The sequence below is a fragment of the Chiloscyllium punctatum genome, chromosome 36, assembly GCF_047496795.1.
Source record: "Chiloscyllium punctatum isolate Juve2018m chromosome 36, sChiPun1.3, whole genome shotgun sequence".
Classification (NCBI taxonomy): Eukaryota; Metazoa; Chordata; class Chondrichthyes; order Orectolobiformes; family Hemiscylliidae; genus Chiloscyllium; species Chiloscyllium punctatum.
The window spans coordinates 33,887,446-33,913,012 of NC_092774.1; the positions used below are offsets into that span (position 1 = coordinate 33,887,446).

At 45.8% G+C, this 25,567-nt stretch overlaps 1 long non-coding RNA gene and 2 other non-coding genes across 3 annotated transcripts; 2 read left to right on the forward strand and 1 right to left on the reverse strand.

The window, feature by feature from the left end:
• The first annotated feature begins 191 nt into the window (after nucleotides 1-191).
• Nucleotides 192-5,723, forward strand: LOC140461130 (uncharacterized). Its single transcript, XR_011954466.1, has 3 exons — nucleotides 192-256; nucleotides 1,314-1,522; nucleotides 5,661-5,723. It is a non-coding gene; the product is annotated as an uncharacterized lncRNA (long non-coding RNA).
• A 12,147-nt stretch (nucleotides 5,724-17,870) lies between these two features.
• Nucleotides 17,871-17,942, forward strand: trnae-cuc (transfer RNA glutamic acid (anticodon CUC)). Its single transcript has one exon. It is a non-coding gene; the product is annotated as a tRNA-Glu (tRNA).
• A 4,959-nt stretch (nucleotides 17,943-22,901) lies between these two features.
• trnaw-cca (transfer RNA tryptophan (anticodon CCA)) lies at nucleotides 22,902-22,973 on the reverse strand. The gene has a single exon. It is a non-coding gene; the product is annotated as a tRNA-Trp (tRNA).
• Between the last annotated feature and the right edge of the window lie 2,594 nt (nucleotides 22,974-25,567).

Sequence of the window (25,567 nt, forward strand, 5' to 3'; positions counted from 1 at the left end):
GTCATCATTGGCTGTGGAGTCCTCCGACCAACCGGAGACAATAGGGGCGGGGCGATCATGTCATCAGCTTTTAAACTTTTCAGCCTGTTCAGAAATGTTATTCTCACCTCTGGAAGGCTGAAACTTTGGGAAACTTTCAAATTTAAGCAAAAGGATATTAAGAAAGGAATAAAAATAGCTACGGTAGATTTCAAGTTTACAGAGGGTAGAAAGTGTAAAATGATTGAGTACAGCATTGAAGTCGTCGAGCCTGGAGGTAAGGAAGGGAACCACAGAGGGTTCCAGCAACAGCTACTTTGAGAATGGGACAGGCTCGAATGAGATGCCAGAGGTGGATATAGGTGTTTTCGTGCTAGCACAGATCAGAAGCTCCTCTCAGCATCAAATGCAGCTAGTTGCGAACAGCCTGACTGAATCTCAGTAAGTTACAAGGGAGAGAGATGGAGGCTGTAGCTCAGGAATGAAAATTGGTGCAGAGACATTAAACAGTGGCTTAATTCTTCCCAACGTTTATTTGTAATTGATCCATCAATATGAAGAGTCTCCAGAACCAGAATGGACTATTAAAGTATTGAAGGTTCAAATTGGTTTGGCCGGAAGGCCTTACTTCCACTCCTATGTCTTATGGTTTCAGCTGGAGAGAAGGAACATGGTGAGGTTTAGCGAATCCACCTTCACCTTGTTCGAAATGGGGAAAAGTGTTGTTTTTGACGATATAGTAAAAGCATACAGAAAAGGGGTACAGCAAGAGAACTATTAACTCTGCAGGTATTTAGGGAAGAGTATCTCTACTTGTCAGTGCATGATTGTGGATAATTAAGTACTAACTTTAATGTAGATTTATTAAAGAAAATAATTCCTTTTAATGTATGTTTAAAACAGCAGTTTCAGCAAAAAAGCTAAGATTACTGAAACATATAAGTGAAGCATGAAAAAGATACATTGTTAAGATGTATGTACAAGAATGGAATGTACCTATGGATAATGAAAGAAGTTACAAAGGGGAACATCGAGATAAGAGCTTAGCCTTTTGACAGCACGTGCAAAGGGGAAATTGCCAACTTGGAAAGAAAGAGGCAATGGGCGTGGAGCATAGATGGGTAGAGGCGAAATAGTAAGAGAGATTGGGTAATTAGGAGTCTGGAGAGATGACCTCACTCAGCTCAAAGGGTAAAACTGTACACTAACCTAAGTTCTAATTTGCACTGATTTGCTTATGCAATTGAAGCTCTTACTTGCAAGTTCATAATAAATTATCTTGTTTCCAGTTTTGGTGGTCTCGTCTAAATTATATTGAATTTTGTTTCTAACAGATTTGGGGGCTTGTCCGGGATCCCAAGCTCCGGTCGCTCGGCATTCTTGGAGAAACGGAGAAGGTGCACCTCGCTGATTTCGGCGATCTCTAGTTTCCCCTTGTTGCCGAGGCGGCTTTGGGCGAGCGTGATCCGGGCTGGGAGACCCTGGAAACAAGACGGACAGACGTGGCGGGTTCGGTCAGGTGACTCTTGTGCACAAGTTCCGGGTAAGAAAGGTCTTAAAAGGTTTATCCGGGCGACCGGGGTAGGCAGCAGTATTTGCTGCCATTCGGATATATCCGGGGATCCGGAGAACCGGGGTGCTGGTGACTGGAATAGATGGATAGCCATTGATGCTGTTGCAAGGTGGATGTATCCGGGTGGCTGTAGTTGCTGCCAGTACGATATATCCGGGTATCTGGGGAACCGGGGTTGGTAGCGGTAGTTGCTGCCAGGTGGATACATCCGGGAGACTGGCAGCGGTATTTGCTGCCAGGTGGATGTGTCCACGTATCCGGTGCCAGTTGGATATATCTGGGGAACCGAGGTTCTGGACGACTGGGTGAGGCGAACCCGATCAACCAGGGTAGGTAGCAGTTATCACAGTTGCCAGGTGGATATATCCGGGGTATTGCCGTGGGATAAGGGCGGGCAAATTCGACCAGGTAACTCTTGTGCACAGACCAAGGTAAGAAAAGGGACCTTTAAGTATTGGCTTGGTGGTCAGGGACGTGCAAGAAGTACAGAACGTGCAAGAAGTACGGGTCATTGGCAGCTCTTAAATTAAAGTGTTTAATTGGCTAAGATTAATCTGATGAGTAAGGTGTCTACCTGATTCGATCACCCAGCCTTAGACCAGTTGTTAAGAGGGGAAATCCCCCATGCGAAGGTCAGGACCCTGAAGTGGGTGTGGAAGAAGGTGACACTAGACCTCAGTAAGGTTAACTAAATTATATAAAGAAATGGCCGATCATAGAAATGGGGAATAAAAATAGTGATTTAGGTTTAGAAGAGGACATGAGAGGGACGTCCGAGGACCACATCCCAACGGACAGTCCTTTAGGAAAAATGTTTAGAAATTGGAAGTACAATCCTCAGACACGAGGAAAGGATAAAAAACAAATGATAAAATGTCAATGAAAAACAGCCTTACAGTCAGGAGGAATTAGATTATGCTTTATGTCTGAAGGGCTACTGAAGGTGCACTTCGCAACTAACTTATGGCCAGACGCCCAGAAAAATATTCAAAAGCTAGAGGAGTCGTTGTGGGAAACTCAAAGTGTCTGTGAGACATGGTGTCTGTGTGTGTGTGTGTGTGTGTGTGTGTGTGAGAGAGAGAGAGAGAGAGAGAGAAAAAAAAGAGCTGTACAGTTCGTAGAAAGTTTAACCCTTTGTGATTCAGTGTGAATGCACATTTGTTTGTTGGTGTTTGAATGTTCCCTGAAGCTTGAGATCCGGGACTGTTTTGAATCTGATTTCTATTATGGAAATTTTAACATGATTTCTTTTAAGGTTAAGGATTTTGCAAGATGATGAAATAAAATGTTCTTTTTACAGGTCATGACTGCCTTACTATCAGTTTCTAACTAATCTCTTTTATCCTTACATAAAAGCGATTTATGGAGGACAGTTGAAGTTTTAACTTGAATAGACAAATCCTTTTATGGCAGCTCTGGTTATTTCACAACCTATAGCATTGTAATTGAACAAGGACTGGTCAGGACGACTTGGGAGGATTAGTTTTGGATTTGAATCAGGAGACTGGAACCGGGTGATTGTGGTGGATTTCAGAGTTGGGAACTGTGTGCATTTTGCGTTTTGAATATTAAACACTGAATAAATGAATTTATAATATATAAATATATATTTACAAGTAAGATTCTAAAATGTATAGTTAGAAACAGGCTTTAAAGAAAAGCAAGCATCAATTGATAAATTGTATTTGAGATTACAGGGAGCAAGAAATATTGCAATATTTCTTTAAAAGAATAAAGCTCAAAACAAAACATTGGGTGATGAGGGATGATCATGAGGTTGCCCTAAAGCTGTTCAGTTGGTTAAATCGGCTCAGCAATTGATCTGGCAACGTAACATGAGGAGCAGAAACAGAAGGCAAAAATAATGATAAGCCACGGTTAGTGAGGTAATAAAGAAAAGGACAAAACTAAAAGGAGAAGGAAACCGGAATGGTGGCGGGCAGCATGTTGAAAATAAAGGGAGGAGAAAGGATCGGGGAGGAGATGTTAAGGGGTCTGGTAGACAGGAACAAGGATCAAAGTGGAAATCCCCACAGGCGGATGTTATTACTGTGGAAAGACAGGTCACTTTAAGAGAGAGTGTCCAGATCCGAAAAAGGAAGTAAAGGCAGTGCCGTTTGTGAATCTTGATGAAAAATAGGGGTGTCAGGAGTTCCTGCCCCCGGGGACCCACCAGGAACCCTTGATAAATTTAAAGGTGAGACCTTACAAAGAGGACGTAGTTTCCTAGTCGATACAGGGGCAGCAAGGTCATCCTTAAATTTTAAGCCCAAGGGAATGGGAACAAAAAAAAGTTAATTGGATTATGGCAACAGTTTTGTGATGAGAGGCACGAAGAATCAGTTTTGCGCTCATGACGAGATATTGCCACCAAATTGGGGATTTAATTAACTGCAAAAGGTGCTATGGAATCTGTTGAGGTTCTTAAAAGTGAATGTGCTCGAGCAAAACAATTACAGAAACAGAATGAGAAGTCACAAGTGACTGGTAAGCAAACAGAACTACGCGATTACAGTTTTTAAAATGTTTCAATCACTTGTTGTGTTTCCATCCTGAATTATATAATATATATAGTTAATAATTAATATTTATAATAATTCAATTGTGTTAGCCTGAATCAATATTAATTGGCAGGATTCCTTCATACATTCTCAGTGACCTGTCATATTGATTCATGGTTAATTTAAAACATGACTGCATTAATTCATTGTTAATTAAAGAATGGAAAGCTACATTACTGGCCAGAGGGTGTGCAGGCAGTGGCAGCAACAGCCTTGTTGGTAGAGGAGATTCGGAAATTTACTTTTAGGGGAGCCTTAGTAGTCAGCAGCCCACATCAGGTACGGTCAGGAGAAGAAAGGGGCTTGATTAGAAGAGCTGCTCTGAGGGAATGGAAAAGAGACACCCGGTGGGTGAGGGAGTGATACCAGCCAAAAACAAATTGACACGATAGAGGAAAAATGAGGGACTTTCGAGAAATTTGGGTATTAAAGAAGCAGCACCTAAATCTCAGAACTTGTTTAAGCCTTTGAAGTAAGACAGGAAAAGGAGGAAGCCCCGTCAGCCTTTTTACAGAGATTAAAAGAAGCCAGTAGAAAATAATCGGGAATTAATCCCAATGATCCGGTAGATCAGGGACTTTTAAAGGTCCAATTTGTGACTAAATCATGGCCGGACATACAAAAGAAATTACAGAAATTAGAAGGCTGGAGTGAAAAACAGATAGAAGAACTGTTATATGAGGCACAGAAAATGTGTGTGAGAAGGGAAGTGGAGAAACAAAAACAAAAAGCTAAAATAATGGTTGCAGCAGTTGAAGAAATTACGACGAGAAAGTTAATATTAGAGAACAGAGATAGAGAGCAGATGGTAGGGGAAGGAAGCAACTGGCAGGATGTTAGTACTGCAGAAAAACAGGACATTTTAAAAGACAATGTCCAAGGTTAGGACGACAAAGAGAAGCGGTATCATTGATGATTTTTGATGAAGATTAGGGGAGTCAGGGGTTCCCTCCTCCTGTGACCCACAGGGAACCCTTGATAAATTTAAAGGGTGGGATCTGAAGGAGAGGAAACAGTATTTTTAGTGGATATGGGAGCAGCACGATCATCCCTAAGCTTTAGACCTCGCAGTGTTAAATTAACTAACAAAGGTCTCAAGGTTTCTGGAATAAAAGGCAAAAGAATTCTTAAATCAGAATGCAGGACAATGGCTCACAGACTCTAGGATCTTGAAATATGAGACAATCTTAATAGAACAGGATGACCTTGTGTTAGTCACAGACAGTTGCATGAATCCAGCTGCATTTCTGTGGTGGAGAGAATGGGGTGGCCCCTGGCAATCCAGAACATGACTGCTTTGATATTACTGAATATCAGACTAAAGTGCGAATGAACTTAAGAGACGTACTGTTGCATGCGAGGGCTCGGATGTTTATCGACGGGTCCTCCCGGATGATTGAGGCTAAAAAGTGCAATGAATATACTGTAGTAGACAGGATAGAGGGAAGCATTCTCAAGGCTGAAAGACTGCCTAACGGCTGGTCAGAGTTCAATAAGTTTTTAATGAACTATATTGTGGCGCTCGGCGCTTCTTTGTCTATTCTTAGGAATAAAGGCCTGTTGGTACAGACACTGCCACTCGAGTTTGCAGTACATTGAATACAACCGGGTGATTGGGTCCTGATCCAGACCTGGAAAGATACCAAACTGTACCCGAGCTGGGAGGGACCATTCCTAATCCTCCTGACTACTGAGACAGCTATTCGGACTGCTGAGAAAGGGTGGAGTCATCACACTCATGTTAAAGGTCCTCTGAATGCCCCATTGGCGGAGTGGCATGCTCATCCTACAGACAACCCTCTGAAAGTTAAGCTGAAAAAGAAAGAATGAACTGAGACAAAAGACTCTTTGAACATTTGCTGATATACATATTGTTATTGATTGTAAGGGCTGTGTGGACTCACCTCTCCCTGGCACCTAAAAGATTAAGACAGATAGGCAGGACTGTAGACAGGGGTTAGAGATGGGCGGGTATTAGTACAGTATTGTAAGGTTAGTAGCACTAACTATTCAAGGAGATGGGAAAAATCACTTTACTTCATTATGCCAAAATTATGCTGAACAAAAGGGACTTGCCGACTGTTGGGTCTGTGCAGAGGTCCCACACCATGGCGAATCTGGAACCCCACCGTTCACTAAAAAAGAAGTGTACGATGTACAACAATTTGATGTGGGTTCAAATAATACAAAGTGGAGATTTGAAAGAAGCAAATATAGCTTTGCGGGATGGTTCCCAAGGCCAGCTCCAAAAAATCAGGGCGCTATTGATAGTCTTAGAATTTCCCCACCAAAAGGAGCAGTGAATACCACCTGTTTCTGTCATCAGAATGATGCTGCACCTTTCCAACTAGGAAAATCATCTTGTGTCCACACCAGTCAGGCCACTGCCACGACCACTCCCCGAATATTAAACGGAACATATTGGGTATGTGGTCTGAAGGCCTATCCATTTATTCCCGGGGAAAAATATGTTTGTGTGATAAACACTTCCTCAAAACCAGAAAGGTTGGAGTGGCTGCTGTTCCCTCGCTTATATAGTCCCTCACCTCCGAATAGAAAAGCATGAGCCCAACCTGAGAAAGGAAGGGGGAATAAGACGTAAGACCCGAGAGGTCTCTGATGAAGACTGTCTAGTGTGGACACTGCTCCCAAGCTACGGCACTACAAGGGCAAGGGTGGAAATACAGAAACTGGCGGCTGCCCTTGAAAATTTAATTAATGGTACCGCCAGCACAATGGGGGAAACTCAATCCCAAATATCGGCCATAACCACTGAAATGATTGCCACAAGACTAACAGCTTTACAAAATCAAATGGCTTTAGACTATCTTTTAGCCGAAAAAGGGGAAACTTGTGCTCTGATTAGTAAAGAATGCTGCACCTTCATCCCAGACACCTCTTCCATAGTGGAATATAAGGCAGAAATAATAAAGAAAAAGATAAACAATACAAGACAAAGTGGAGATGAACTCCGAAAAGATGAAGGATGGGGATGGGAATGGGGTAACTGGAGATTGACCGGGTGGGAAAATGGTGAGTGAATTTAGGCTTTTATGTGCTACTAATAATTGTCGGCTTACTGATAGGGTTTAATGTGTTAAAATGGATAATGACTACGCTGGTAATGTCTTTGGGAGGACAACAACCAATAATGGTCATGACAATAGCACAAGCGCAAGAAAGAGAGAGTAACAAATTACTCCTAGAGTTTAAAAAAAGACAAACTTAGAAGGACAGAAATGACTAGATTGTGAACCTCGACACCACAGGGTGAAAAGAGGGCAGAAAATAAGATTGTAACAACAACAAATGGTAAAGAAAAGAAATGGGGGAATTGTTGGAAATGGGGTAAAGTGTTGTTTTTGCAGATATAGAAAAAGCATACAGAAAAGGGGTACAGCAAGAGAACTATTAACCCTGCAGGTATTTAGGGACTTTTCAGTGTATAATTGTGGTTAATTAAATACTAACTTTGGTGTGTAATTACTATAACAAAAAGTTCTTTTTGTAAAATTATGCTTTCAGCAAAAAGCTGAGATAACCGAAATGCTTAAGCTATACAAAATGATACAAGTTAATGAAATGTCTGAGGATGGAATGTACCAGCAGAATTGATACAAAATGTTAAACCAGATCTAGATGTACTGTCAACAAAATAAATGTATGTGTCAGCATTTACAGAGAGGAAGGTTGCCAACCTGGGGAAGGGGGAAGTAATAAGGGTGGAGCGCAGCTGGGCAGTGGTCTGGTACGGTGAGAGAGATTGGGTAAGTAGGAGTCTGGAGAGACGACTTCACTCAGCTCAAAGGGAAAAGCTGTACGCTAACCTGAGTTCTAATTTGCTCATTTGCTGATACAATTGAAGCCCTTACTTGCAAGTTCATAATAAATTGTCTTGTTTCCAGCTTTGGTGGTCTCATCTAAATTTTATTGATTTTGTTTCTAAAATATCAAAAAGGACAGCAAAAGCTTCTGTTGGTATGCTAATGGGAACAGAGTCGCTGAGCTAAGTGTGGTACCTTGGAAGATGAAAACTGTGAGTTCATGGGAGAACACTGAAGTGGCAGAGATGATCTCAGTTTTTACGTTGGCAGACAACAGAACTATTCCTATTAGAATTGGCAAGTTAGAGGCTATAGAAAGGGTAGGACTTAAACAATCAACATTGAGAGGGTAAAGGTACACAGGAAACTATTAGGATTGAGGACAGACAAGTCCACTGGTGCTGATGGCCTACACCCTGGGTCCTGAAGGAAGTGGCAGCAGAGATAGTGAACTCATTAGTTACAATATTCCAAAAATCTGTGAACATGGGAAAGATTCATTGCGTTTATTTAAGACTGAGATATATATATGTTCCTGATTGTCAAGGGGATCAAAGGTTATGGGAAGAAAGCTGGAGAATGGAGTTGAGAAACAACTCAGCCATGATTGAATGGTGGAGCAGACTCGATGGACTGAATGGCCTAATTTCTGCTCCTGTGTCGTATGGTCTTATGGTTCCATGGGATTGGAAAAATGCTAATGTAACACCTGTATTCAGAATGGGAGGGAGGCCATATGTGGGAAATTGCAGACCAGCTCGTTGAACATTTGTTATCGAGTCATAGAGATGTGCAGCACGGAAATAGACCCTTCAGTCCAACTTGACCAAGTCAAAAGATATCCTAACCTAATCTAGTCCCATTTGCCAGCACTTGACTCATATCCATCTAAACCCTTCCTATTCATCTACCCATCCAGATGCCCGTTAAATGCTGTAATTGTACCAGCCTCCACCACTTCCTCTGGCAGCTCATTCCATACAAGCACACCCTCTACATGAAAAAGTTGCCCCTTAGGTCCCTTTTACGTCTTTCCCCTCTCACCCTAAATCTATGCTGACTAGTTCTGGACTCCCCCACCTCATCGAAAAGACCTTGTCTGTTTATCCTATCCATGTATCTCATTGTTTTATAAACCTCCATAAGGTCACCCCTCACCCTCTGAACCTCCAGGGAAAACAGCCCCTGCCTATTAAGCCTCTCCCAAATGCTCCAACTCTGGAAACATCAGTGTAAGTCTTTTCTGAACCCTTTCAAGGGATCAGGCAGGAAAATGGGGGTGATGAGCAGTCTGGATCGAATGACGCAGCAGACTTGATGGGCTGAATGGCCTAATTCTGCTCCTATATTTGTGAACTTTTGACCTCTGGAGCAGGCAGGACTTGAACCCGATTCAGGGTTAGGGTCACTACCTCTGTGTGACATGACATCCAGAAAAATATCAAATCCTCCCCATCGGGGAATTGCACCCCCAGTCTCCTGAGTCACAGATGGGGATACTAACCACTACACTACCGAGGATGCTGGACAGTTGCATGATGATGGGGATAGGGCTGGAGAATAGGTGGGTTCTTCAGGAACTATTATAGACATGAAAGTGTGAATGGCATCCTTATGTACTGTGTCAAAACAAGGAGTGCAGATGCTGGAAACCAGAATCTAGATTAGAGTGGTGCTGGAAAAGTGCAGCAGGCCAGCAGCATCCGAGGAGCAGGACTAAGCCAGCCAATGATCTGACCTGTGCCACACAAGCCACAGTCCCCCTGGAGTGTGACCAGACGTATGTTCAGGCTGTAGGAAGAGATCCAATTCCCAGTTTGACCTGGAATGTAATCCCCACAGGCACACAGGGAGCGGTGATCCACTTGCTCCACATGTGGGAAGGAATTCACTGAGTCATTCAAATTCAAACACATCATTGACTTCCTACTGGACAGAAAGGATTAAACTTATCAGCAACAACCGCTTTTTTAAAAGTTTCATTTCTATAGTCGTAGCGAGAATCACAGTTTCTCAAACTGTGGGCCAATACTAGTGATGTTGAGAGACCAGGTTTGGAATGCATGGCCGCCCAGGTACCTCCGCCACATCTGTTCCCAGGATGACCAATTCCACCGTAGAAAATCCCAGAGGGCCTCCTCCTTCCAAGTTCGCAATTTCTCTTCCCACGTGGTCGACAATGCCCTCCAGCACATCTCCTCCACATCCTGCAACACCGCCCTTGAACCCCACCCCTCCCAATGGAACAAGGACAGGACCCACCCCCAACCGTCCTCACCTTCCACCCCACCAACCTCCGGATATATCACATCAGCCTCTGCTACCTACAAATGGACCCCACCACCAGGTATATTTTTCTCTCCCCACCCCTACCAGCATTCCAGAGAGGCCATCTCCTCTGCGACTCCCTCGTCAGGTCCATACGCCCACAACCAGCCCACACCCCACTCCCGGCCCCTTCCCCGCCACCACAGGAAGTGTAAAACATGTGTCCATACCACTCCTCTCACCTCCATCCAAGGCCCCAAAGGATCCTTCCACATCTGACAGAAATTTACCTCGACCTCCACCAGTGTCATCCACTGTATCCATTCCATCCAATGTGGGCTTCTCTCCGTCAGAGAGACAGGACGCCAACTTGTGGATTGTTTCAGAGAACCACTCTGGGACACCCACAAACCCCACCGCCCTGTGGCTGAACACTTCAACTCCCCCTCCCATTCCATCAAGATCATGGAGGTCCTGGGCTGTCTCCATCACCAAACCCTTACCACCTGACGCCTGGAGGAAGAACACCTCTTATTCCACCTTGGGACCCTGCAACCACATGGGATCAATGTGGAATTCAAAAGTTTCCTCATGTATCCTCCTCCTCCTCCTCCTCTTCCCCCCCCCCACCTTATCACAGCCCCAAGCCTCCACTCGCCCTCCTGACCTGTCCATCACCTTTCCCATCTATCCGCCCCAGACTCCTCTCTGACCAATCATGTTCATCTGTTTATCACATTCTCAGCTCCCTTCTCCCCAACACCACCCCCCCTTCCATTTATCTCTCAGTGCTCCCGGCCCACAAGCCTCATTGCTGATGAAGGGTTTATGCCCTAAATGTCAATTCTCCTGCTCATTGGATGCTGCCTGACCTGCTGTGCTTTTCTAACACCACACTCTCGACTCTGTCCACCGATGTTGTCAGAGATATAGGACCTGCTCCAAACTGATCCACAGTCCAGTTGATGGGACAGGAAACCGCTTCCTTTCTCGAGACAAGTCTCCCGAAGAGAACTTGCTGGCTAACTGATGTACTGAACTTCACAGTGCCCCACTGCTCTCAGTTATTTGGAAGGTGTCCACACATGTGCCTAAGGTGGTGCTTGAGACCTTTAATATCTCCTTGGGATTGATCCCCATTCCTTCAAGGCTGTGTAGTCATACAGCCTGGAAACAGACCGTTCAGTACATGATCCCCAACTAAACTAGTCCCACCTGCCTGCTCCTGGCCCTTATTCGATAGTCATAGTCGTAGAAATGCACAGGACGGAAACAAACCATTTAATCCAACTCAGAGACAGTCCAGACACTGTCCCCTTGTTTAAGAGGCTGGGATATTGACTCTGATATTCTCGGGACATGAACTGACCCGCGACATTGAAAGAATTCTCTGCACATCAGGAATTCAAGCCCATTCTCGGCTGGGGGCCAATGAGAAAATTCGGGAAGAGGCAAAACACTGAAAGGCTCGGAGGGCGATGGTCCCGGTGTAGGAGAGCTCGTTCCTCGTGACATGGATGTGCCTGCAGATGGTGGGATCAGGCTGTTCCCATGTCTCCATAATGAATGTCCGAGGCTTTATTATGGAAAAGTAAAACTGATCGAGGACAATGGTAATTTTGGGCGGGGCGGGTTGAATTATGAATTGAATAGTAGGTTCCTCAAAGACACTGTGCAAGCAGTGGTGGGGCCCGTCTCTTTGGCGCAATCGGTCAGCGCGTTCGGCTGTTAACCGAAAAGTTGGTGGTTCGAGACCACCCAGGGACGGGGTGTTTCTGGTTCTCACTCCTAACGCTTTATTGGCTGCTAATGTGCACGTTTTTCATGGTTTCAGGAAATTGTTTCCCAATGATTTTGTCTGGCAGCTCAACTTTTGTATATCTATTCCCCAGGGTGGAGGAAGTCCAAAACTAGAGGTGTTTAGGCTGAGAGGGAAAAGGTTTAAAAGGGACCGAACGGGGTAACTTTTTCACGCAGAGTGTGGCATGCGTTTGGAATAAGCTGCCAGAGGCAGTGCTCGAGGCTGGTAGAATTACAACATTTAAAAGGCATCTGGATGGAGGTCTGAATAGGAAGGGCTGAGAGAGATATGGGCCAAATGCTGACAAATGGATCACTCGGTTAATTCAGGAAATGTTGTCGGAGTGGACCGAAAGGTTTGTTTCTGTTCTCTGCAACTCTATGGCTGTATTTCTACATATTCTGAACCAATTTCACAAGACTAGGAATAGGCCATTCCAGGTTTAGTGGCTGTCCTCAACTGTGGCCGAACTGCGCAGATTTCAATGCAAGTTTCAGAAATATGTCTGCAGCTTTTTTTAAACATTTGAATGTGCTTTCAGACATTACTGATGTTTCTGAATACATCATTTTAGCTATTCTCAATGTTAAAGGTCAGCCATTTCTCACGCTTCCCATCCCCACCCCCACCCCAGGTCGCCATCACCATCCATTCTCTCTCTATCATTAGAAGGGTTTGATACAGCGATCAAAGAGGGCTCGAGGCACGAGAAAGGACGGGGGGAGGGTACTCAGAGTGAGATTTGACCGGGGGCGCAGAGACTGGGGGAAGGGAAAGAGAGAAAATGGGTAGGAGAGCAGAGCATCAGGGGTAGAGAATCCATGGGGGTACACAGGGTGGGAACAGAGAGAGAGAATGTGGTGAAGAGGATTGGGGAGGAGAGAGAGAATGCGCAGTTGAAAAGTGTGAAGTGAAAGAAATTGGTTGCAGAGTGTGGGGAGAGAGAATGGAAGGAGCAGTGGGTGGGGAGAGAATGGACTGGGGCAATGGGTGGGGAGAGAATTCATGGGGCAGTGGATGGGGAGAGATTGGACGGGGAGCAGTGTTCAGGACAGAATGGACACGGGGCAGTGGGTGGGGAGAGAATGGACAGGAGTCAATGGGTGGGGAGAAAATGGATGGGGATAGTGGGTGGGGAGAGAATGGACGGGGGAAGTGGGTAGGGAGAGAATGGACGGGGCAGTGGGTGGGGAGAGAATGGACGGGGCAAAGGTTGGGGTGAGAGTGGACAGGGTAGAGGGTGGAGAAAGAGAGCAACAATGAATGGCAGGAGAAGGTGGGGGAGAGAAGGAATGGATGGGGGCAGCGTGTGGGAGGTGAGAGAAAATGAGTGTAAGGGAAGGGACTGGATTGGGGAAGGCAGAGGGTGGAGCGATAAAGGGAATGGATGGGGACAGAGGGTGGATGAGGGACTGGACAGAGGGCAGAGGGTGTAGAGATAGAATGGACGGGGTGGGGAGAGTGGCATGTGTGGTAGAGAGAGAGAAGGGGCTGGTAGGTTAGGGTAGAGAGAGAGAGAATGGGCAGGGATGCTATGGGTGGCGGTGAGGGAATTGACATGGGACGCTATGGGGATGATTGGATGGGGAGGTGAAAATGCATCCCACCCACTCCCAGCATCCCCTTCTCTGCACATGTGCAGTGCAGACTTTTCTGAATGACACGAGAGACGAGTCTGGAACACTGTGTGAGTGCAGTCACCCTCACATCCTGGCATCAGCAAACCACTGCCTTTCTGTTTTAAAAACTAAATAAAGATGTGGGCTCTATACTAATGATGGCGAGATGTGGCTGAGAAACTGAACAGAGGGTCAGCACTTTCAGGAGAGGGGAGCTGGGCAAAGGCAGGAGGATGGAAGGATGAATTTGGGTTGGAATCCATTGAAAGGTGGAAGAATTGAGAGACAGAGATTTCGGGGAGAAGATAGAGAAGGTTGCTCTGTGCAAACCAAAATTCTCTCATCCTATTTTCTGCCCTGCACTGACAGCAGTGATCTGTTTTCTCACGTTATTAGCAGAGGAGGATTTGCTTTTCAAGCATGGACAGGAAATTTAGTCAGGGCCTGAATATCTGCAGTGTTTGAATCCAGGAGGGGAAATGTTTGTCTGCAGGAAATGATTTCAAATATCAACATGCATTGAGAATCCCCGTGAATACACACAGCCTGCGTGGGAGTGCTCAAGGGTTCTAATTCCGGAGAGGACTTTAATTTTTCAAGGAAATGTGGACCAGTGTTCTCGCTATAGACGAGGCCTTCATTGGATCATTGAATCTGCCGAGTAACAACGACCCCTGCCCCGTGGAAACTCTATGGGAGCAAATTGAATTCCTCAAACTGATTGTAGTGTCACCATGATTGGGGAGAAGCCAATCGATTGCCGAGAGCTGGAGAGGGGATTACTCGCAGCGCCAGGGACCTGGGTTCAATCCCACCCTCACAGTGACTGTGTGGATTTTGCACTTTCCTATCCCTCCCCCACCCCCTGTCCGCGTCGGTTTCCTCTGGGTGCAAGGGTTTTCTCCCATTTTCCAAAGATGTGCAGGCTAGAGTGGATTGGGCGTTCTAAATTCAGGGATTAGCTGTGGGGTTATCGGGTGGGTCAGGGGGTGGGGTATGTTCTTCGGAGGGTCAGTGTGGACTTGGTGGGCCAAACGGCCTGTTTCCACAGTGAATCCCCCAACGTGTCTGCAGCCTGGCTTCCAGCTCCATCTCTCTGTGCCGAAGCTCCTCCAGTATGTGTATTCCTTCGTTTCCAGCACCTAGAACGTCTCACCTTCTGCAAATCGAAAGACAAGTCCCACCCTGCCCTCTCCAATGTGTGTTGTGTAACTGCTTAATCATTTTTAGTGGCTAAGCAAAGGCTGATAGCCAAGTTCGGAAACCAGGAGGATGGCCTCAATCACGACCTTGGGTCATTTCACATGACAGGTAACCCCACTTCACTGTTACGCTCGCTCTCTCTCTCTCACACTCCCTCACACACTCTTACATACTCACACGCTCGAACAGAGCCTTTCCGATAGACATGCTCTCTCTCAGACACACACTAACACACCACCCCACTCACACCCACGCATACATCTTCGCACATGATTATACTCCATCACACACACACTTTACCCAGCATGCACACGCACATACACACTCTCTCTCTCATGCATGCACTCACACATTTGGGGTGAATTTGCATTTGCAGGATTATACAGTTGGAAATAGAACCAGTCTGACTCAAGATTGGGATACAGACAGATCTCACCTCATAGCTTTCATGCGTTGTTTGATGTGAGGTGTTACCTCCTTTTATAAAACATCAAGTTTCCTGGAGAACGTGACTTAAAAGAAGTTCTGGAATGTACATATTAATGAACTGAAATCTGCAGCCCATTTTAAAAGATGAAAGATTTAACAGCAATCTCGGTTTCTTCAATACATCACTTATGTTGAATGACACTATAATGTTTTTGCGATATATTCTGTGTCTTGTGATTCTACACCACAGCTACCTGAAGAAGGAGCAGCACTTCGAAACCTAGTGCTTCCAAATAAACTTGTTAGAATAAACCCTGGTGTTTGTGAGATTTTAAAACTTTGTTTCCAGTGAATACAGCCCACACCTCCCACCGTTGCTAGTAAACTTTGCAATTCCAATGAAACAATGAACCTGAAGTCCTGAAAAAATATACAATTTGTAACAATATGAGCTACTCATTCACTGGTCCTTCTGAGACATGACATTAGTGCTGGAGGCTGAAAGAAATGAGCAGCTTTAAAACAAAAACCTGTTGGACCTCACAGAGTCTAAGCCGGGCGGTAAGTTCAGGTAACCTTTACTATGACCCTATTTTGTTACAGCTTCAGATTTCCCCAGGAAAAAGGCTTACAAAAAGTAGTTTTTAAAGAAAACACCTCCAGCTCAAAATGCACCCACTCTCCCCTCCCCACATTTTTTGTTGGTCAGCTGAGTTGTCCGTTTGTAACTGGATACCTGGTACAGCCGGGTAAAACATGCAGCTGGGATGACTGAGTGAAGCCTTTCCCGCAACGGCAGTTTCCTTCACTAAAAAGGGCATGAGTGAATCAGATGGTGTTTTTACCCCCTAAAAGTGATTTCATCCTTAGATTATGAAGTCCCGATTACTGACCGAACTCTAATTCTGCCATCTACCGCAGTGGGATTCGAACCTGTGACGCCCCAGTGCTGGGTTGATCGGAGCACTTCGCCATCACACCTTCCATCCCCTTGTGCCGGCACGTGAACTCGATAGTGCCTCCTCAGGTGGGAGGAGCAGGTGAAGCCCTTTTGGAACTTACAGCAGGTGAATGTCCTCCCTCCAGTGTGGACCCACTGGTGGGTCAGCAGTGCAGCTGACTGAGTGAACTCTCCCCTGCACATGGGGCACGTGAATGGCTTCTCTCTGACTGAACCCCTTCCTGTACACTGAGCACGTGAACGGCCTCACCCCGTTGTGAATGCGTCTGTGGGTTTCCAGCACTGATGGGGAAGGGAATCCTTTCCCACAGTCCCCACATTTCCACGGTTTCCCCATTGGGTGGAGCTTTCCTTGTGTTGCTCTGGGTTTGAAATTACAAACAGAGCGGGGACATAGTCTTTCCCACTGCGAGGGGTGTGATTTTAATTCCCCAATCTGAGAAAATGGTTTGAAGCACTTTTCACAGTCAGCGCAAAATAAGAAAACTGTACATCCCTTCGGACCTTCCATCTTGTGCAGACAGCGTTGATTTTAAATGGCTGTCCAGTCAGTGTCGATTCGTTTTGGCTGAAAAAATCTTCCTTATCTCATCCCAGCATTTCTTGCCACAAAAAAACTGTGCGGCAGAGTTCATGTATATATTTCCTTGTATGGTATTTTGTAAATTACATTCGTTTTCTGGTTGCTTGTATCGGGTATTTCAGGTTCATTAGCCGCTGTTTAAGTGTGTTGGGAGGTTTGTGGGCCACCATGATGCTGAGAGGGTTGAGTTGTCTGGACATCATTTCTCAGATGTCTTTAATGTAAAGTAATGTGGCTAGGGTTTCTGCAGACGTTGTTTCTGCTTGTGTCAGTTTGTTGATGTGAAATCGGCACACTGGGTTTATTGGGTCGGCAAAAGTGAGGACTGCAGATGCTGGAAACCAGAGTTTAGATCAGAGTGGTGCTAGAAAAGCACAGCATGTCAGACAGCTTCCGATGAGAAGGAAAATCGACGTTTCGGGCAAAAGCCCTTCATCAGGAATAGAGGCAGGACCCCTCCAGGGTGGAGAGATAAATTGGGGGTGGGGTGTGCTGGACCAAAGGTAGCAAAAAGCACAATAGGTGAATGGGGGTGGGGATGAAGGTGACAGATCAGAGAGGGGGGTAGAGCAGGTAGTTGGGGATGGAGATTGGCAGGTAGGACAGGTCATGAGCACAGCGCTGAGCTGACAGTTTGGAATTGAGGTCAGGTGGGGGAGGGGAAATGAGGAATCTGATGAAGTCTACATTGATGGCCTGGGGTTGAATTTATCCCAAGCGGGAGATGAGACGTTCATCCTCCAGGCATCGGGTGGGGAGGGAGCGGCGATGGAGGAGGCCCAGGACCTGCATGTCCTCGGCAGAGTGGGAGGGGGTTTGAAATGTTGGGCCATAGGGCGATGGGGTTGATTGGTGCGGGTGTCCTGGAGATGTTCCCTCAAGCGATGTCACTTAATTCTGCGAGCAGTCTCCACTCTCCCCAATGTAGAGGAGACAGTATCAGGAGCAATAATTACAAGAAATGACATTGTTGGAGACACAGGTGAAAGCCTTCGACCGACCACGGCCCGGATTCGATTTTAGGGAAGGGAAAAAATTTTCAGTGGAGCTATTAGGATCTGTCTGCATCTCCCTGGTGGTCTAGTGGTTAGGATTCGGCGCTCTCACCGCCGCGGCCCGGGTTCGATTCCCGGTCAGGGAAACCGTTTTCAGGTGGTTTACAGGCTGCCTGTTCTTCTTGAATTCTCTGTACAGTCATTTTTTGATCTTCGGAGTTCCTGGGTGCTGCAGTGTGTCGTGGCTCGTTGAAATCGTGTCCTGATTCAGATTTGTTTGTATGTGTAGTGGTGATTGCTTCTGTAGTTAAGTTCTTGGTTCGCGTGTGTTGTTTTCCTATAGACGCTGTTTTGAATTTACCATTGACTGTTCGCTCGACTGTGACATCTGGAAATGGCACTTTGTTGTTGTTCTCCTCTTTTGTGAATTTTATGCCAGGAAGGATATTGTTGATGGTGTTGTAGGTTTCCTCTAATTTGTTTAATTTTTTGATGGTAAAAGTTTCATCGCTGTAGCAGACTCTAAGTTTGGGTTGGATCGTTGGAAAGGCTGTTTGTTCGAGTCTCTGCATTATTGCTTCTGCGAGGAATCCTGACGCTGGTAGTTTCAGGGTATTTCGTTGATTTGCTGGTAGGGCTTGTTACTGAATATGAAGTGGCTGGTAAGGCACAGTTCCCCGAGCTTGACAGTGCTATCTTTGCTGATGAAGTTGGTTCTGTGTTTTTGTCTTTAGTTCTTCGAGTAGTGTCTTCAGTTTTCTTTGGCCACGTTGATGCTAATGGATGTGAACAGAGCTGTCATGTCAAAGGACAACATTATTCCATCTCCTTCTGTCTCAGTGTCTTTGGTGATCAGGAATTCTTGGATGGAATAAATGGAGTGGAGTGAATCTTCGACTAGGTGTTTTAGCCTTCAGTGCAGGCCTTTGACTAGTCTGTATATTGGTGTTCCAAGCAGTGAGACTCTGGTCTAAGGGAGGTTCCTGGTTTGAAGGGGAGGAGATCAACAACAAAGTGCCATTCCTTGATGTCACAGTAGAGCGAAGAGTCAATGGAGAACTTCAAACTGGCATCTACAGAAAAACAATGCACACAAACCAAATCCTTAACCACAGAAGCAATCATCCCAACACCCACAAAAGAAGCTGCATCAGGAGATTATTTCAACGAGCCACTACACACTGCAGCACAGAGAAACTACGAAGAGCACAAGAGAAATACGTATATAGTGTATTTAAGGAGAACGGGTCCCCAATAAACCCCCTCCACCGATTTCTCATTGATGCTTTCAAGTTGACTCTCAAAAATTCGGTTTGACCCTCCATTCTTTCCTGTTTGTTTTTTGTGGGTTTTGAAAGCTTTCGCAATCCTCTCACTGAGTATTGGAGTTGGGAGGTTATGTTGTGGTTCTCGAGGACATTTTTTCGACCACTTTCGGAATATTGTGTACAATTCTGGTCTCCCTCCTATCAGAAGGATATTGTGAAATTTGAGAGGGTTCTGAAGCACCAATGGGTCTACAGAGACGAAGAGGCCCTTCTGCTGCCCTGAGTGTGGGAAGGCCTTCAGTGATTCCTCTGCCCTGCGGACGCACCAGTTGGTCCACACCAGGGAAGGCTGTTCCTCGGCCCCAAGTGCGAGATGGCCTTCAGCATTTCTTCCCACCTGTTGAGACACCAGTGGGTCCATATTGAGGAGAGGTCGTTCTTCTGCCCGATTGCAGGAAGGGCTTTGCTCTTTCTTCCGACCTGCTGGCCCATTGGTGGGTCCACATGGGGGAGAGGTCGCTCAGTTGCGTAAGTGCAGGAAGTACTTCGTCAATTCCTCAGGCCTGCTGATCCACCAGTCCGTCCACACCGGGGAGATGCCATTCTCCTGCCCGAATGTGGGAAGGACTTTACCCGCTCCTCCACACTGCTGAAGCACCAGCTGGCCACACGGGTGGATGGGGTCGGAAGGGGGAGGCCTTTCTGCTGCCCTGAATGCGGGAAGTCCTTCAGCAATTCCTCCGCCCTGCTGAAGCACCAGTGTGTCCACACCGGGGAGAGGACCTTCAGCTGGCCCGAGTGTGGGAAGAGGTTCATGTTTTCCTGCAACTTGCGGAAGCACCAGCGGGGGCACCAGCGCTCCCGGCAATCAGATCCCACCGGTGACGCTGCCTTGAGTCACGCCCAAGGACTGAACCTCCTGCCAGTTCTGACAGTGGGTGCAGTGGGGGAGTAGGTAGGCTGTATTTGTTTTCTTCTGGACTGCAATTGCCTCCCCCACCCCCCACAACCACAACCTCATGGTGGCTCACGGTTGGCACTGCTGCCTCATGGCACCAGGAACCCAGGAATACTTCCATCCTTGCAATTTATGGAGGGTCGGAAAATGGATCGGAGTGGGTTACTCTTCGGAGAATCTGTGCAGATGTGTTGGGCTGAAGGACATGTCTCCACACTGTAGGAGTTCAACCATCATATGAGCTTTGTTTTCATTGGAAACTGCTGCACATTGAACCAGGGACTGCACATTTCCAAATGAAATGATCCAGAGAAACCTAAGACTGCAAGAGCATTGGAGCAGAAGTTAGGCCATTCGGCCCATCGAGTCTACTCAGCCATTCGTTAATGACAAATGTAGTGCAGATGAGATTAGCTACAGTGTGGAAACAGGCCATTTGTCCCAACAAGTCCACATCGACCCTCCGAAGAGTAACCCATCCAGACCCATTTCCTCTGACTAATATACCTAACTCTATGGGCAATTAAGCATGGCCAATCGACATGACCTAAACATATTTGGACTATGGAAGAAAACAGGACCACCCAGAGAAAACCCACGCAGACACTGGGAGAATATGAAAACTCCTCACAGACAGCCACCCAAGGCTGGAATCTAACCTGGGTCCCTGGCACGGTGAGCCTGCAGTGGTAAACACTGAGCCACTACATGTTGCAACCCGAAGTAGGCAAGCAGGAGGTTGGGAGAATGCAGCAAGCCAGGCAGCACCAGGATGTGGAGTAGTCAGCGTTTTGGGTATTAACCCTTCTTCAGGACTGAACCGTTGACTTCTCTGTGAGAAACGATTTACGGGAATGTTGCTGGGGGTTGGAGGGTTTCAGCTACAGGGAGCGACTGAATAAGGCTGGAAGCTGGATTTGCTCAAGGCTTGTATTTTTAACTCATTTAAATGGTACCTACTGTATGGGGTTATGGTTTACATTAAAACCGGAGGATCATATCAGAGTGTTTATATTTAGCAGTGGTAGTTGGTAAAATGCACTCTCTGGAGGAGCACATTCTATGATGCTGCATTTCTTGCCCTCTGCCCTTCCACCATTTCTTATCTCCCATCTTGAATTTATATTTTTTTTGGTTAGATTTAATTTAATTTTAATCAGACTTGCGATTCACTGTGTGCTATTAATTTGTTTGCTCGAATATTGTAAGTCAAAATTAATGCTGTAATTTAATTTCTGATGTCAGAGTTTGACATTGAATGTGCAGGTGTGAATACCAGTAAGTTGTGAAAATAAATCAAGAACTTGTGGTTTTTAACAAAAAGAGCAGTTCACTGATATTCATGGCATTGTCTCTTTTGGGTGTGATGATTCAAATCTGACCAACAAACCGTTTCATGCAGTCATCCAACTGAATAAAAATTTTCTTTAATTTAATTAAAGAAAATAACTCTGGCGGGCTAAGATTTATGCAATCTATTTATAAGATTATGCCCATTGCTCGTGATATGGTCTCGTCCACATTGGGGAAACTTGACGCCAACTAGCGGAACATTTCAGTGAACAACTCTGGGACTCTAAATCTAACCGACACACCGCCCTGTGGCGGAACACTTTACCTCCCCCTCCCATTCCACCAAGGACATGCAAGTCCTGGGCCTCCTCCACTGCCAAATTCTTGCTTCCCGACACTTGTCGGAAAAACACCTCAACTTCTGCTCTAGGGCCCTCCAACCACATGGTATCAATGCAGATTTCATCAGTTTCCTTATTTCCTCTCCCCCACCTTGTCCCAGATCCAACCTTCCAATTCGACACCAACCTCTTGACCTGTCATTCCTGTCCACCTTGCTTCTCACCTATTTACTTCACCCTCATCTCTGACCTATCACCATCAATCCCGACCTCCATCTATCTATTGCACTCCCATCTACCTTCACTCCAGCCCCACTTCCTTCCCATTTATCTCTCAGCCCCCTTGGGCCACCCTTTATTCCTGACGAAGAGATTATGCTCGAAACCAAGACTGTGATGAAGCGACATCCTCAACAAATAGGAAATAGCTCCCAAGTCAGATTTCATCCCCTCTTCTGTTTCCCAGTTCTTTCAGAAATAAGGAATGTCTTTTCCTTCCACTAGAAAGTGGTCTTCCACTTTGTGCTGTCTGAAGTGTTATCCCTCACCACTCCTTCAGCCACCTTTTAAGAATCCTTTCAACCTGTTTTTCTAACAATTGTAGAGGTGACCAAAAGCAAACATTTCACTCCTTCTCAATGCCCCATTTCTCCTCCTATGAGCCATTTTGTCATGTTGTCTATGTTACAAGCAGCCGAGTGCACTTCGTTTCTGAATTGAAATTTGGCCATTGAAGGGAACAGGATTAATATTTATCGATGGCTAGCTGTGTTTGCACTAACTGTAATTATCCACCAATATGATGTCTTTTGTTCCACCAAAATTGGAAACAATGATCTGTGTTTATATTGCAGTCGGATGTAGAAAATCATCCCAGCGATCTTCACGTTATTATAGTTTACTGAGGCCATGACCGCATTACGTGGCAGTTTGATGTGACTAAAACCTGGATGGAAATCTCTAGATTATGTTGTAAAAATATCGGTATAATGTGATTCACACTGCGCTGTCACCAACTGAACGAAGCGGCTGTGTGTTTTAATCCCGTGATGAACAGTTTGTGTTTTACTTCTCACATTGCGGGGAGCTGAGCATTTACCCAAACAATGGGCACACCACCTCCCTGACACAGTGTTCACAAATCAAACTGACAGCAAAGATTCACGTGTGATCGAAAGTTTCCGCAAAGAACTTTCAATACAACGTACTCTTTTCTTCATTCGACATGTTAGATGCTGATCGTAGTGAGCCTGACGTGATTTGAACACGCAACCTTCTGATCTGGAGTCAGACGCGCTACCGTTGCGCCACAAGCTCACAAATGGCCCATGCGCTCTATTCATGCTTAAGGGAAGTGATCGCACTACAATGATTTTACGTTCATGTCTGTTCTGTTTCTCCCTCTTCTCCTTCTGTCTCTCGAAACAATTTCCAACTCTCTCTCAATAAAAATCTGAAAGAACTGCGGATGCTGTATATCAGGAACAAAAAACAGGAGTTGCCGGTGACCCTTCCACGGAACAGATGGTGATTGGGAAATTGTCGGTTTATATGCAGGAGATATTGTGGGAGGAAGGCGGAGATCAGGACAGAGCCCAAAGCGAGGGAAGAACTGTTGGACAGAAAAAGGAGTTGATAACGATCTGCGTGGGAGGGTGAATAACTGTTAATGGAGACTGTTCGTGGCGAAGTAGTGTGGAATGACAGACTATGTGATAACAAGACTTGGTGTGTGTGGAAGGGACGAGGATACTATGGAGTTCAGGTCCTCGAATGATTGAATTGGATATTGGGACCAGAGGGATGTATGGTCCCCAAGTACAATATTCGGTGCTCTTCGTTCTGCTGGTGCTGAGCTTCGCTGGAACACAACAGCAAACCCGAGACAGAGATGTTGGCCGGGGCACAGGGTGGGGTGTGGAATTGGCAGGCAACTGGAAGCTCAGGGTCTTTTTTGCAGGCAAAACGTAGATGTTCTGTGCAGCAGTCACCCAGTTAAGGCTTCGTTTTCCCCAATGTAGATGAGGCAACATTGTGAGCAGCAAATGCAGTAGACTGGGTTGTGGAAAGTGCAGGTAAAGGGCCACTTCACCTGGAATGTAAGTTTGGCTCCTTGGATAGCGAGGAGGGAATAGGTAAATGGGCTGGTGTCACACATTCGGCACTTGCAGGGGAAAGTGCATCTCAACCTGCAAGTTTACTTTGAGAAAATCCTGGACTTGAACTCCCAAGTCTCTTTACATTTCGGATTTCTGCATTTTCTCCCCATAATCTTCTGTTCAAACATTGACTATCTATGTCAGGGCAGCACCAGTGATTTCCTGACATATGGATTGTATTTGGGGATATCAAGGAACGTCAGGAACTGTGAGTACCTCAGGAGCAATCGTTATTCCTGGGGGAGGCAGAGAGGAATGTGGTGTGGTCCTGTAAACTCCAGAACTTTGAAAACTTCATGAGTCAGCAATAACTCTTTCTGGACCAAGAAACGAAAGGGCCAATGAGAAACTGCTACAAGGGAGTTAACAAATAACATACATTAACTATCACTGGGAAGGAGGAGGCAAAACAATGAGCAGTTCCTTTGGACAGATGAGATAATGGTGTTTAATAACTGTGTGACAGAAGGACAATTAATTCTGCCTGTAGAAGGAACGCCTTGGCATAAAGGGGTTAATTGCAGGACAGGCTGTTTCAAACAGGTGGAAAACCCTCAAAGATAAGAAGGCAAGCTACAGACCTGAGGTCTCTAGAGGTGTGGGGAGGTGGTATCCAAATCTAAAGCCCAGCACACTCACTCAGCACTACTCTGCTTCTGGGCTCTCAGCAGCTGGATTCTGCATCAGTTTAAAGTAGGTCCTATATCTCTGACAACATCGGTACACAAGGTAGTGAAGAAAGGTTTCAGCACACTGGCCTTCATCAGTTAGGGAATTGAGTTCAGATGTTGGCTAGATGTTGGCAAGTTACATTGTAGTTATACAGGACGTTGATGAGGCCGCACCTGGAATATTGTGATCAGTTTTGGTCCCCTTGGTGTTCTGACTTCTGATTTCTCCAACTCTGGGTTTGTGTTGAACTTGATGGGATACTTTGTCCAACTCAGCATGTTTAAACAGTATCTCTCAGAGGGATTCATCTGAAACTTTTCAGGAGGTGAGCTCAACAAGATTGAACTATTCAAATTTACTTGGACTCTATTTTAAACTTACATCAGGACCAGTAGTCAGAGACACGTACAGCATGGAAACAGAACCTTCGGTCCAACTTGTCCATGCTGACCTGATATCCGAAATTAATCTACTCCCATTTGACAACACCTGACCCATATACTCTGGCAGCTCATTTCATATAAGTACCACCCTCTGCATGAAGATATCGTCCCTTTTTATATATTTCGCCTCTCACCCTAAACCTATGCCCTCTAGTTCTGGACTCCCCCAGCCCAGGGAAAAGACCTTGTCTATTACCCTGTCCATGCCCATCATGATTTTATAACCGCTATTAGGTCACTTCTCTGCCTCCGATGATCCAGTGAAAACAACCCCACGTTATTCAGCCGCTCCCTGCAGCTCAAACCCTCCAACCCCCAGCAACATTCATGTAAATCTTTTCTCATAGATAAGTCACTCTTTCAGTAATGAAGAAGGGTTAATACCCAAAACGCTGACTACTCCACATCCTGGTGCTGCCTGGCTTGCTGTATTCTCCCAACCCCCGGCTTTCCAACCTCGGGTTGCAATATGTAGTGGCTCAGTGGTTACACCTGCAGCCTCACAGTGCCAGGGACCCAGGTTTTATTCCAGCCTTGGGTGGCAGTCTGTGAGGAGTGTGCACATTCTCCCAATGTCTGCGTGGGTTTTCTCTTGGTGGTCCTGTTTTCTTCCATAATACAAAGATGTGCAGGTCTT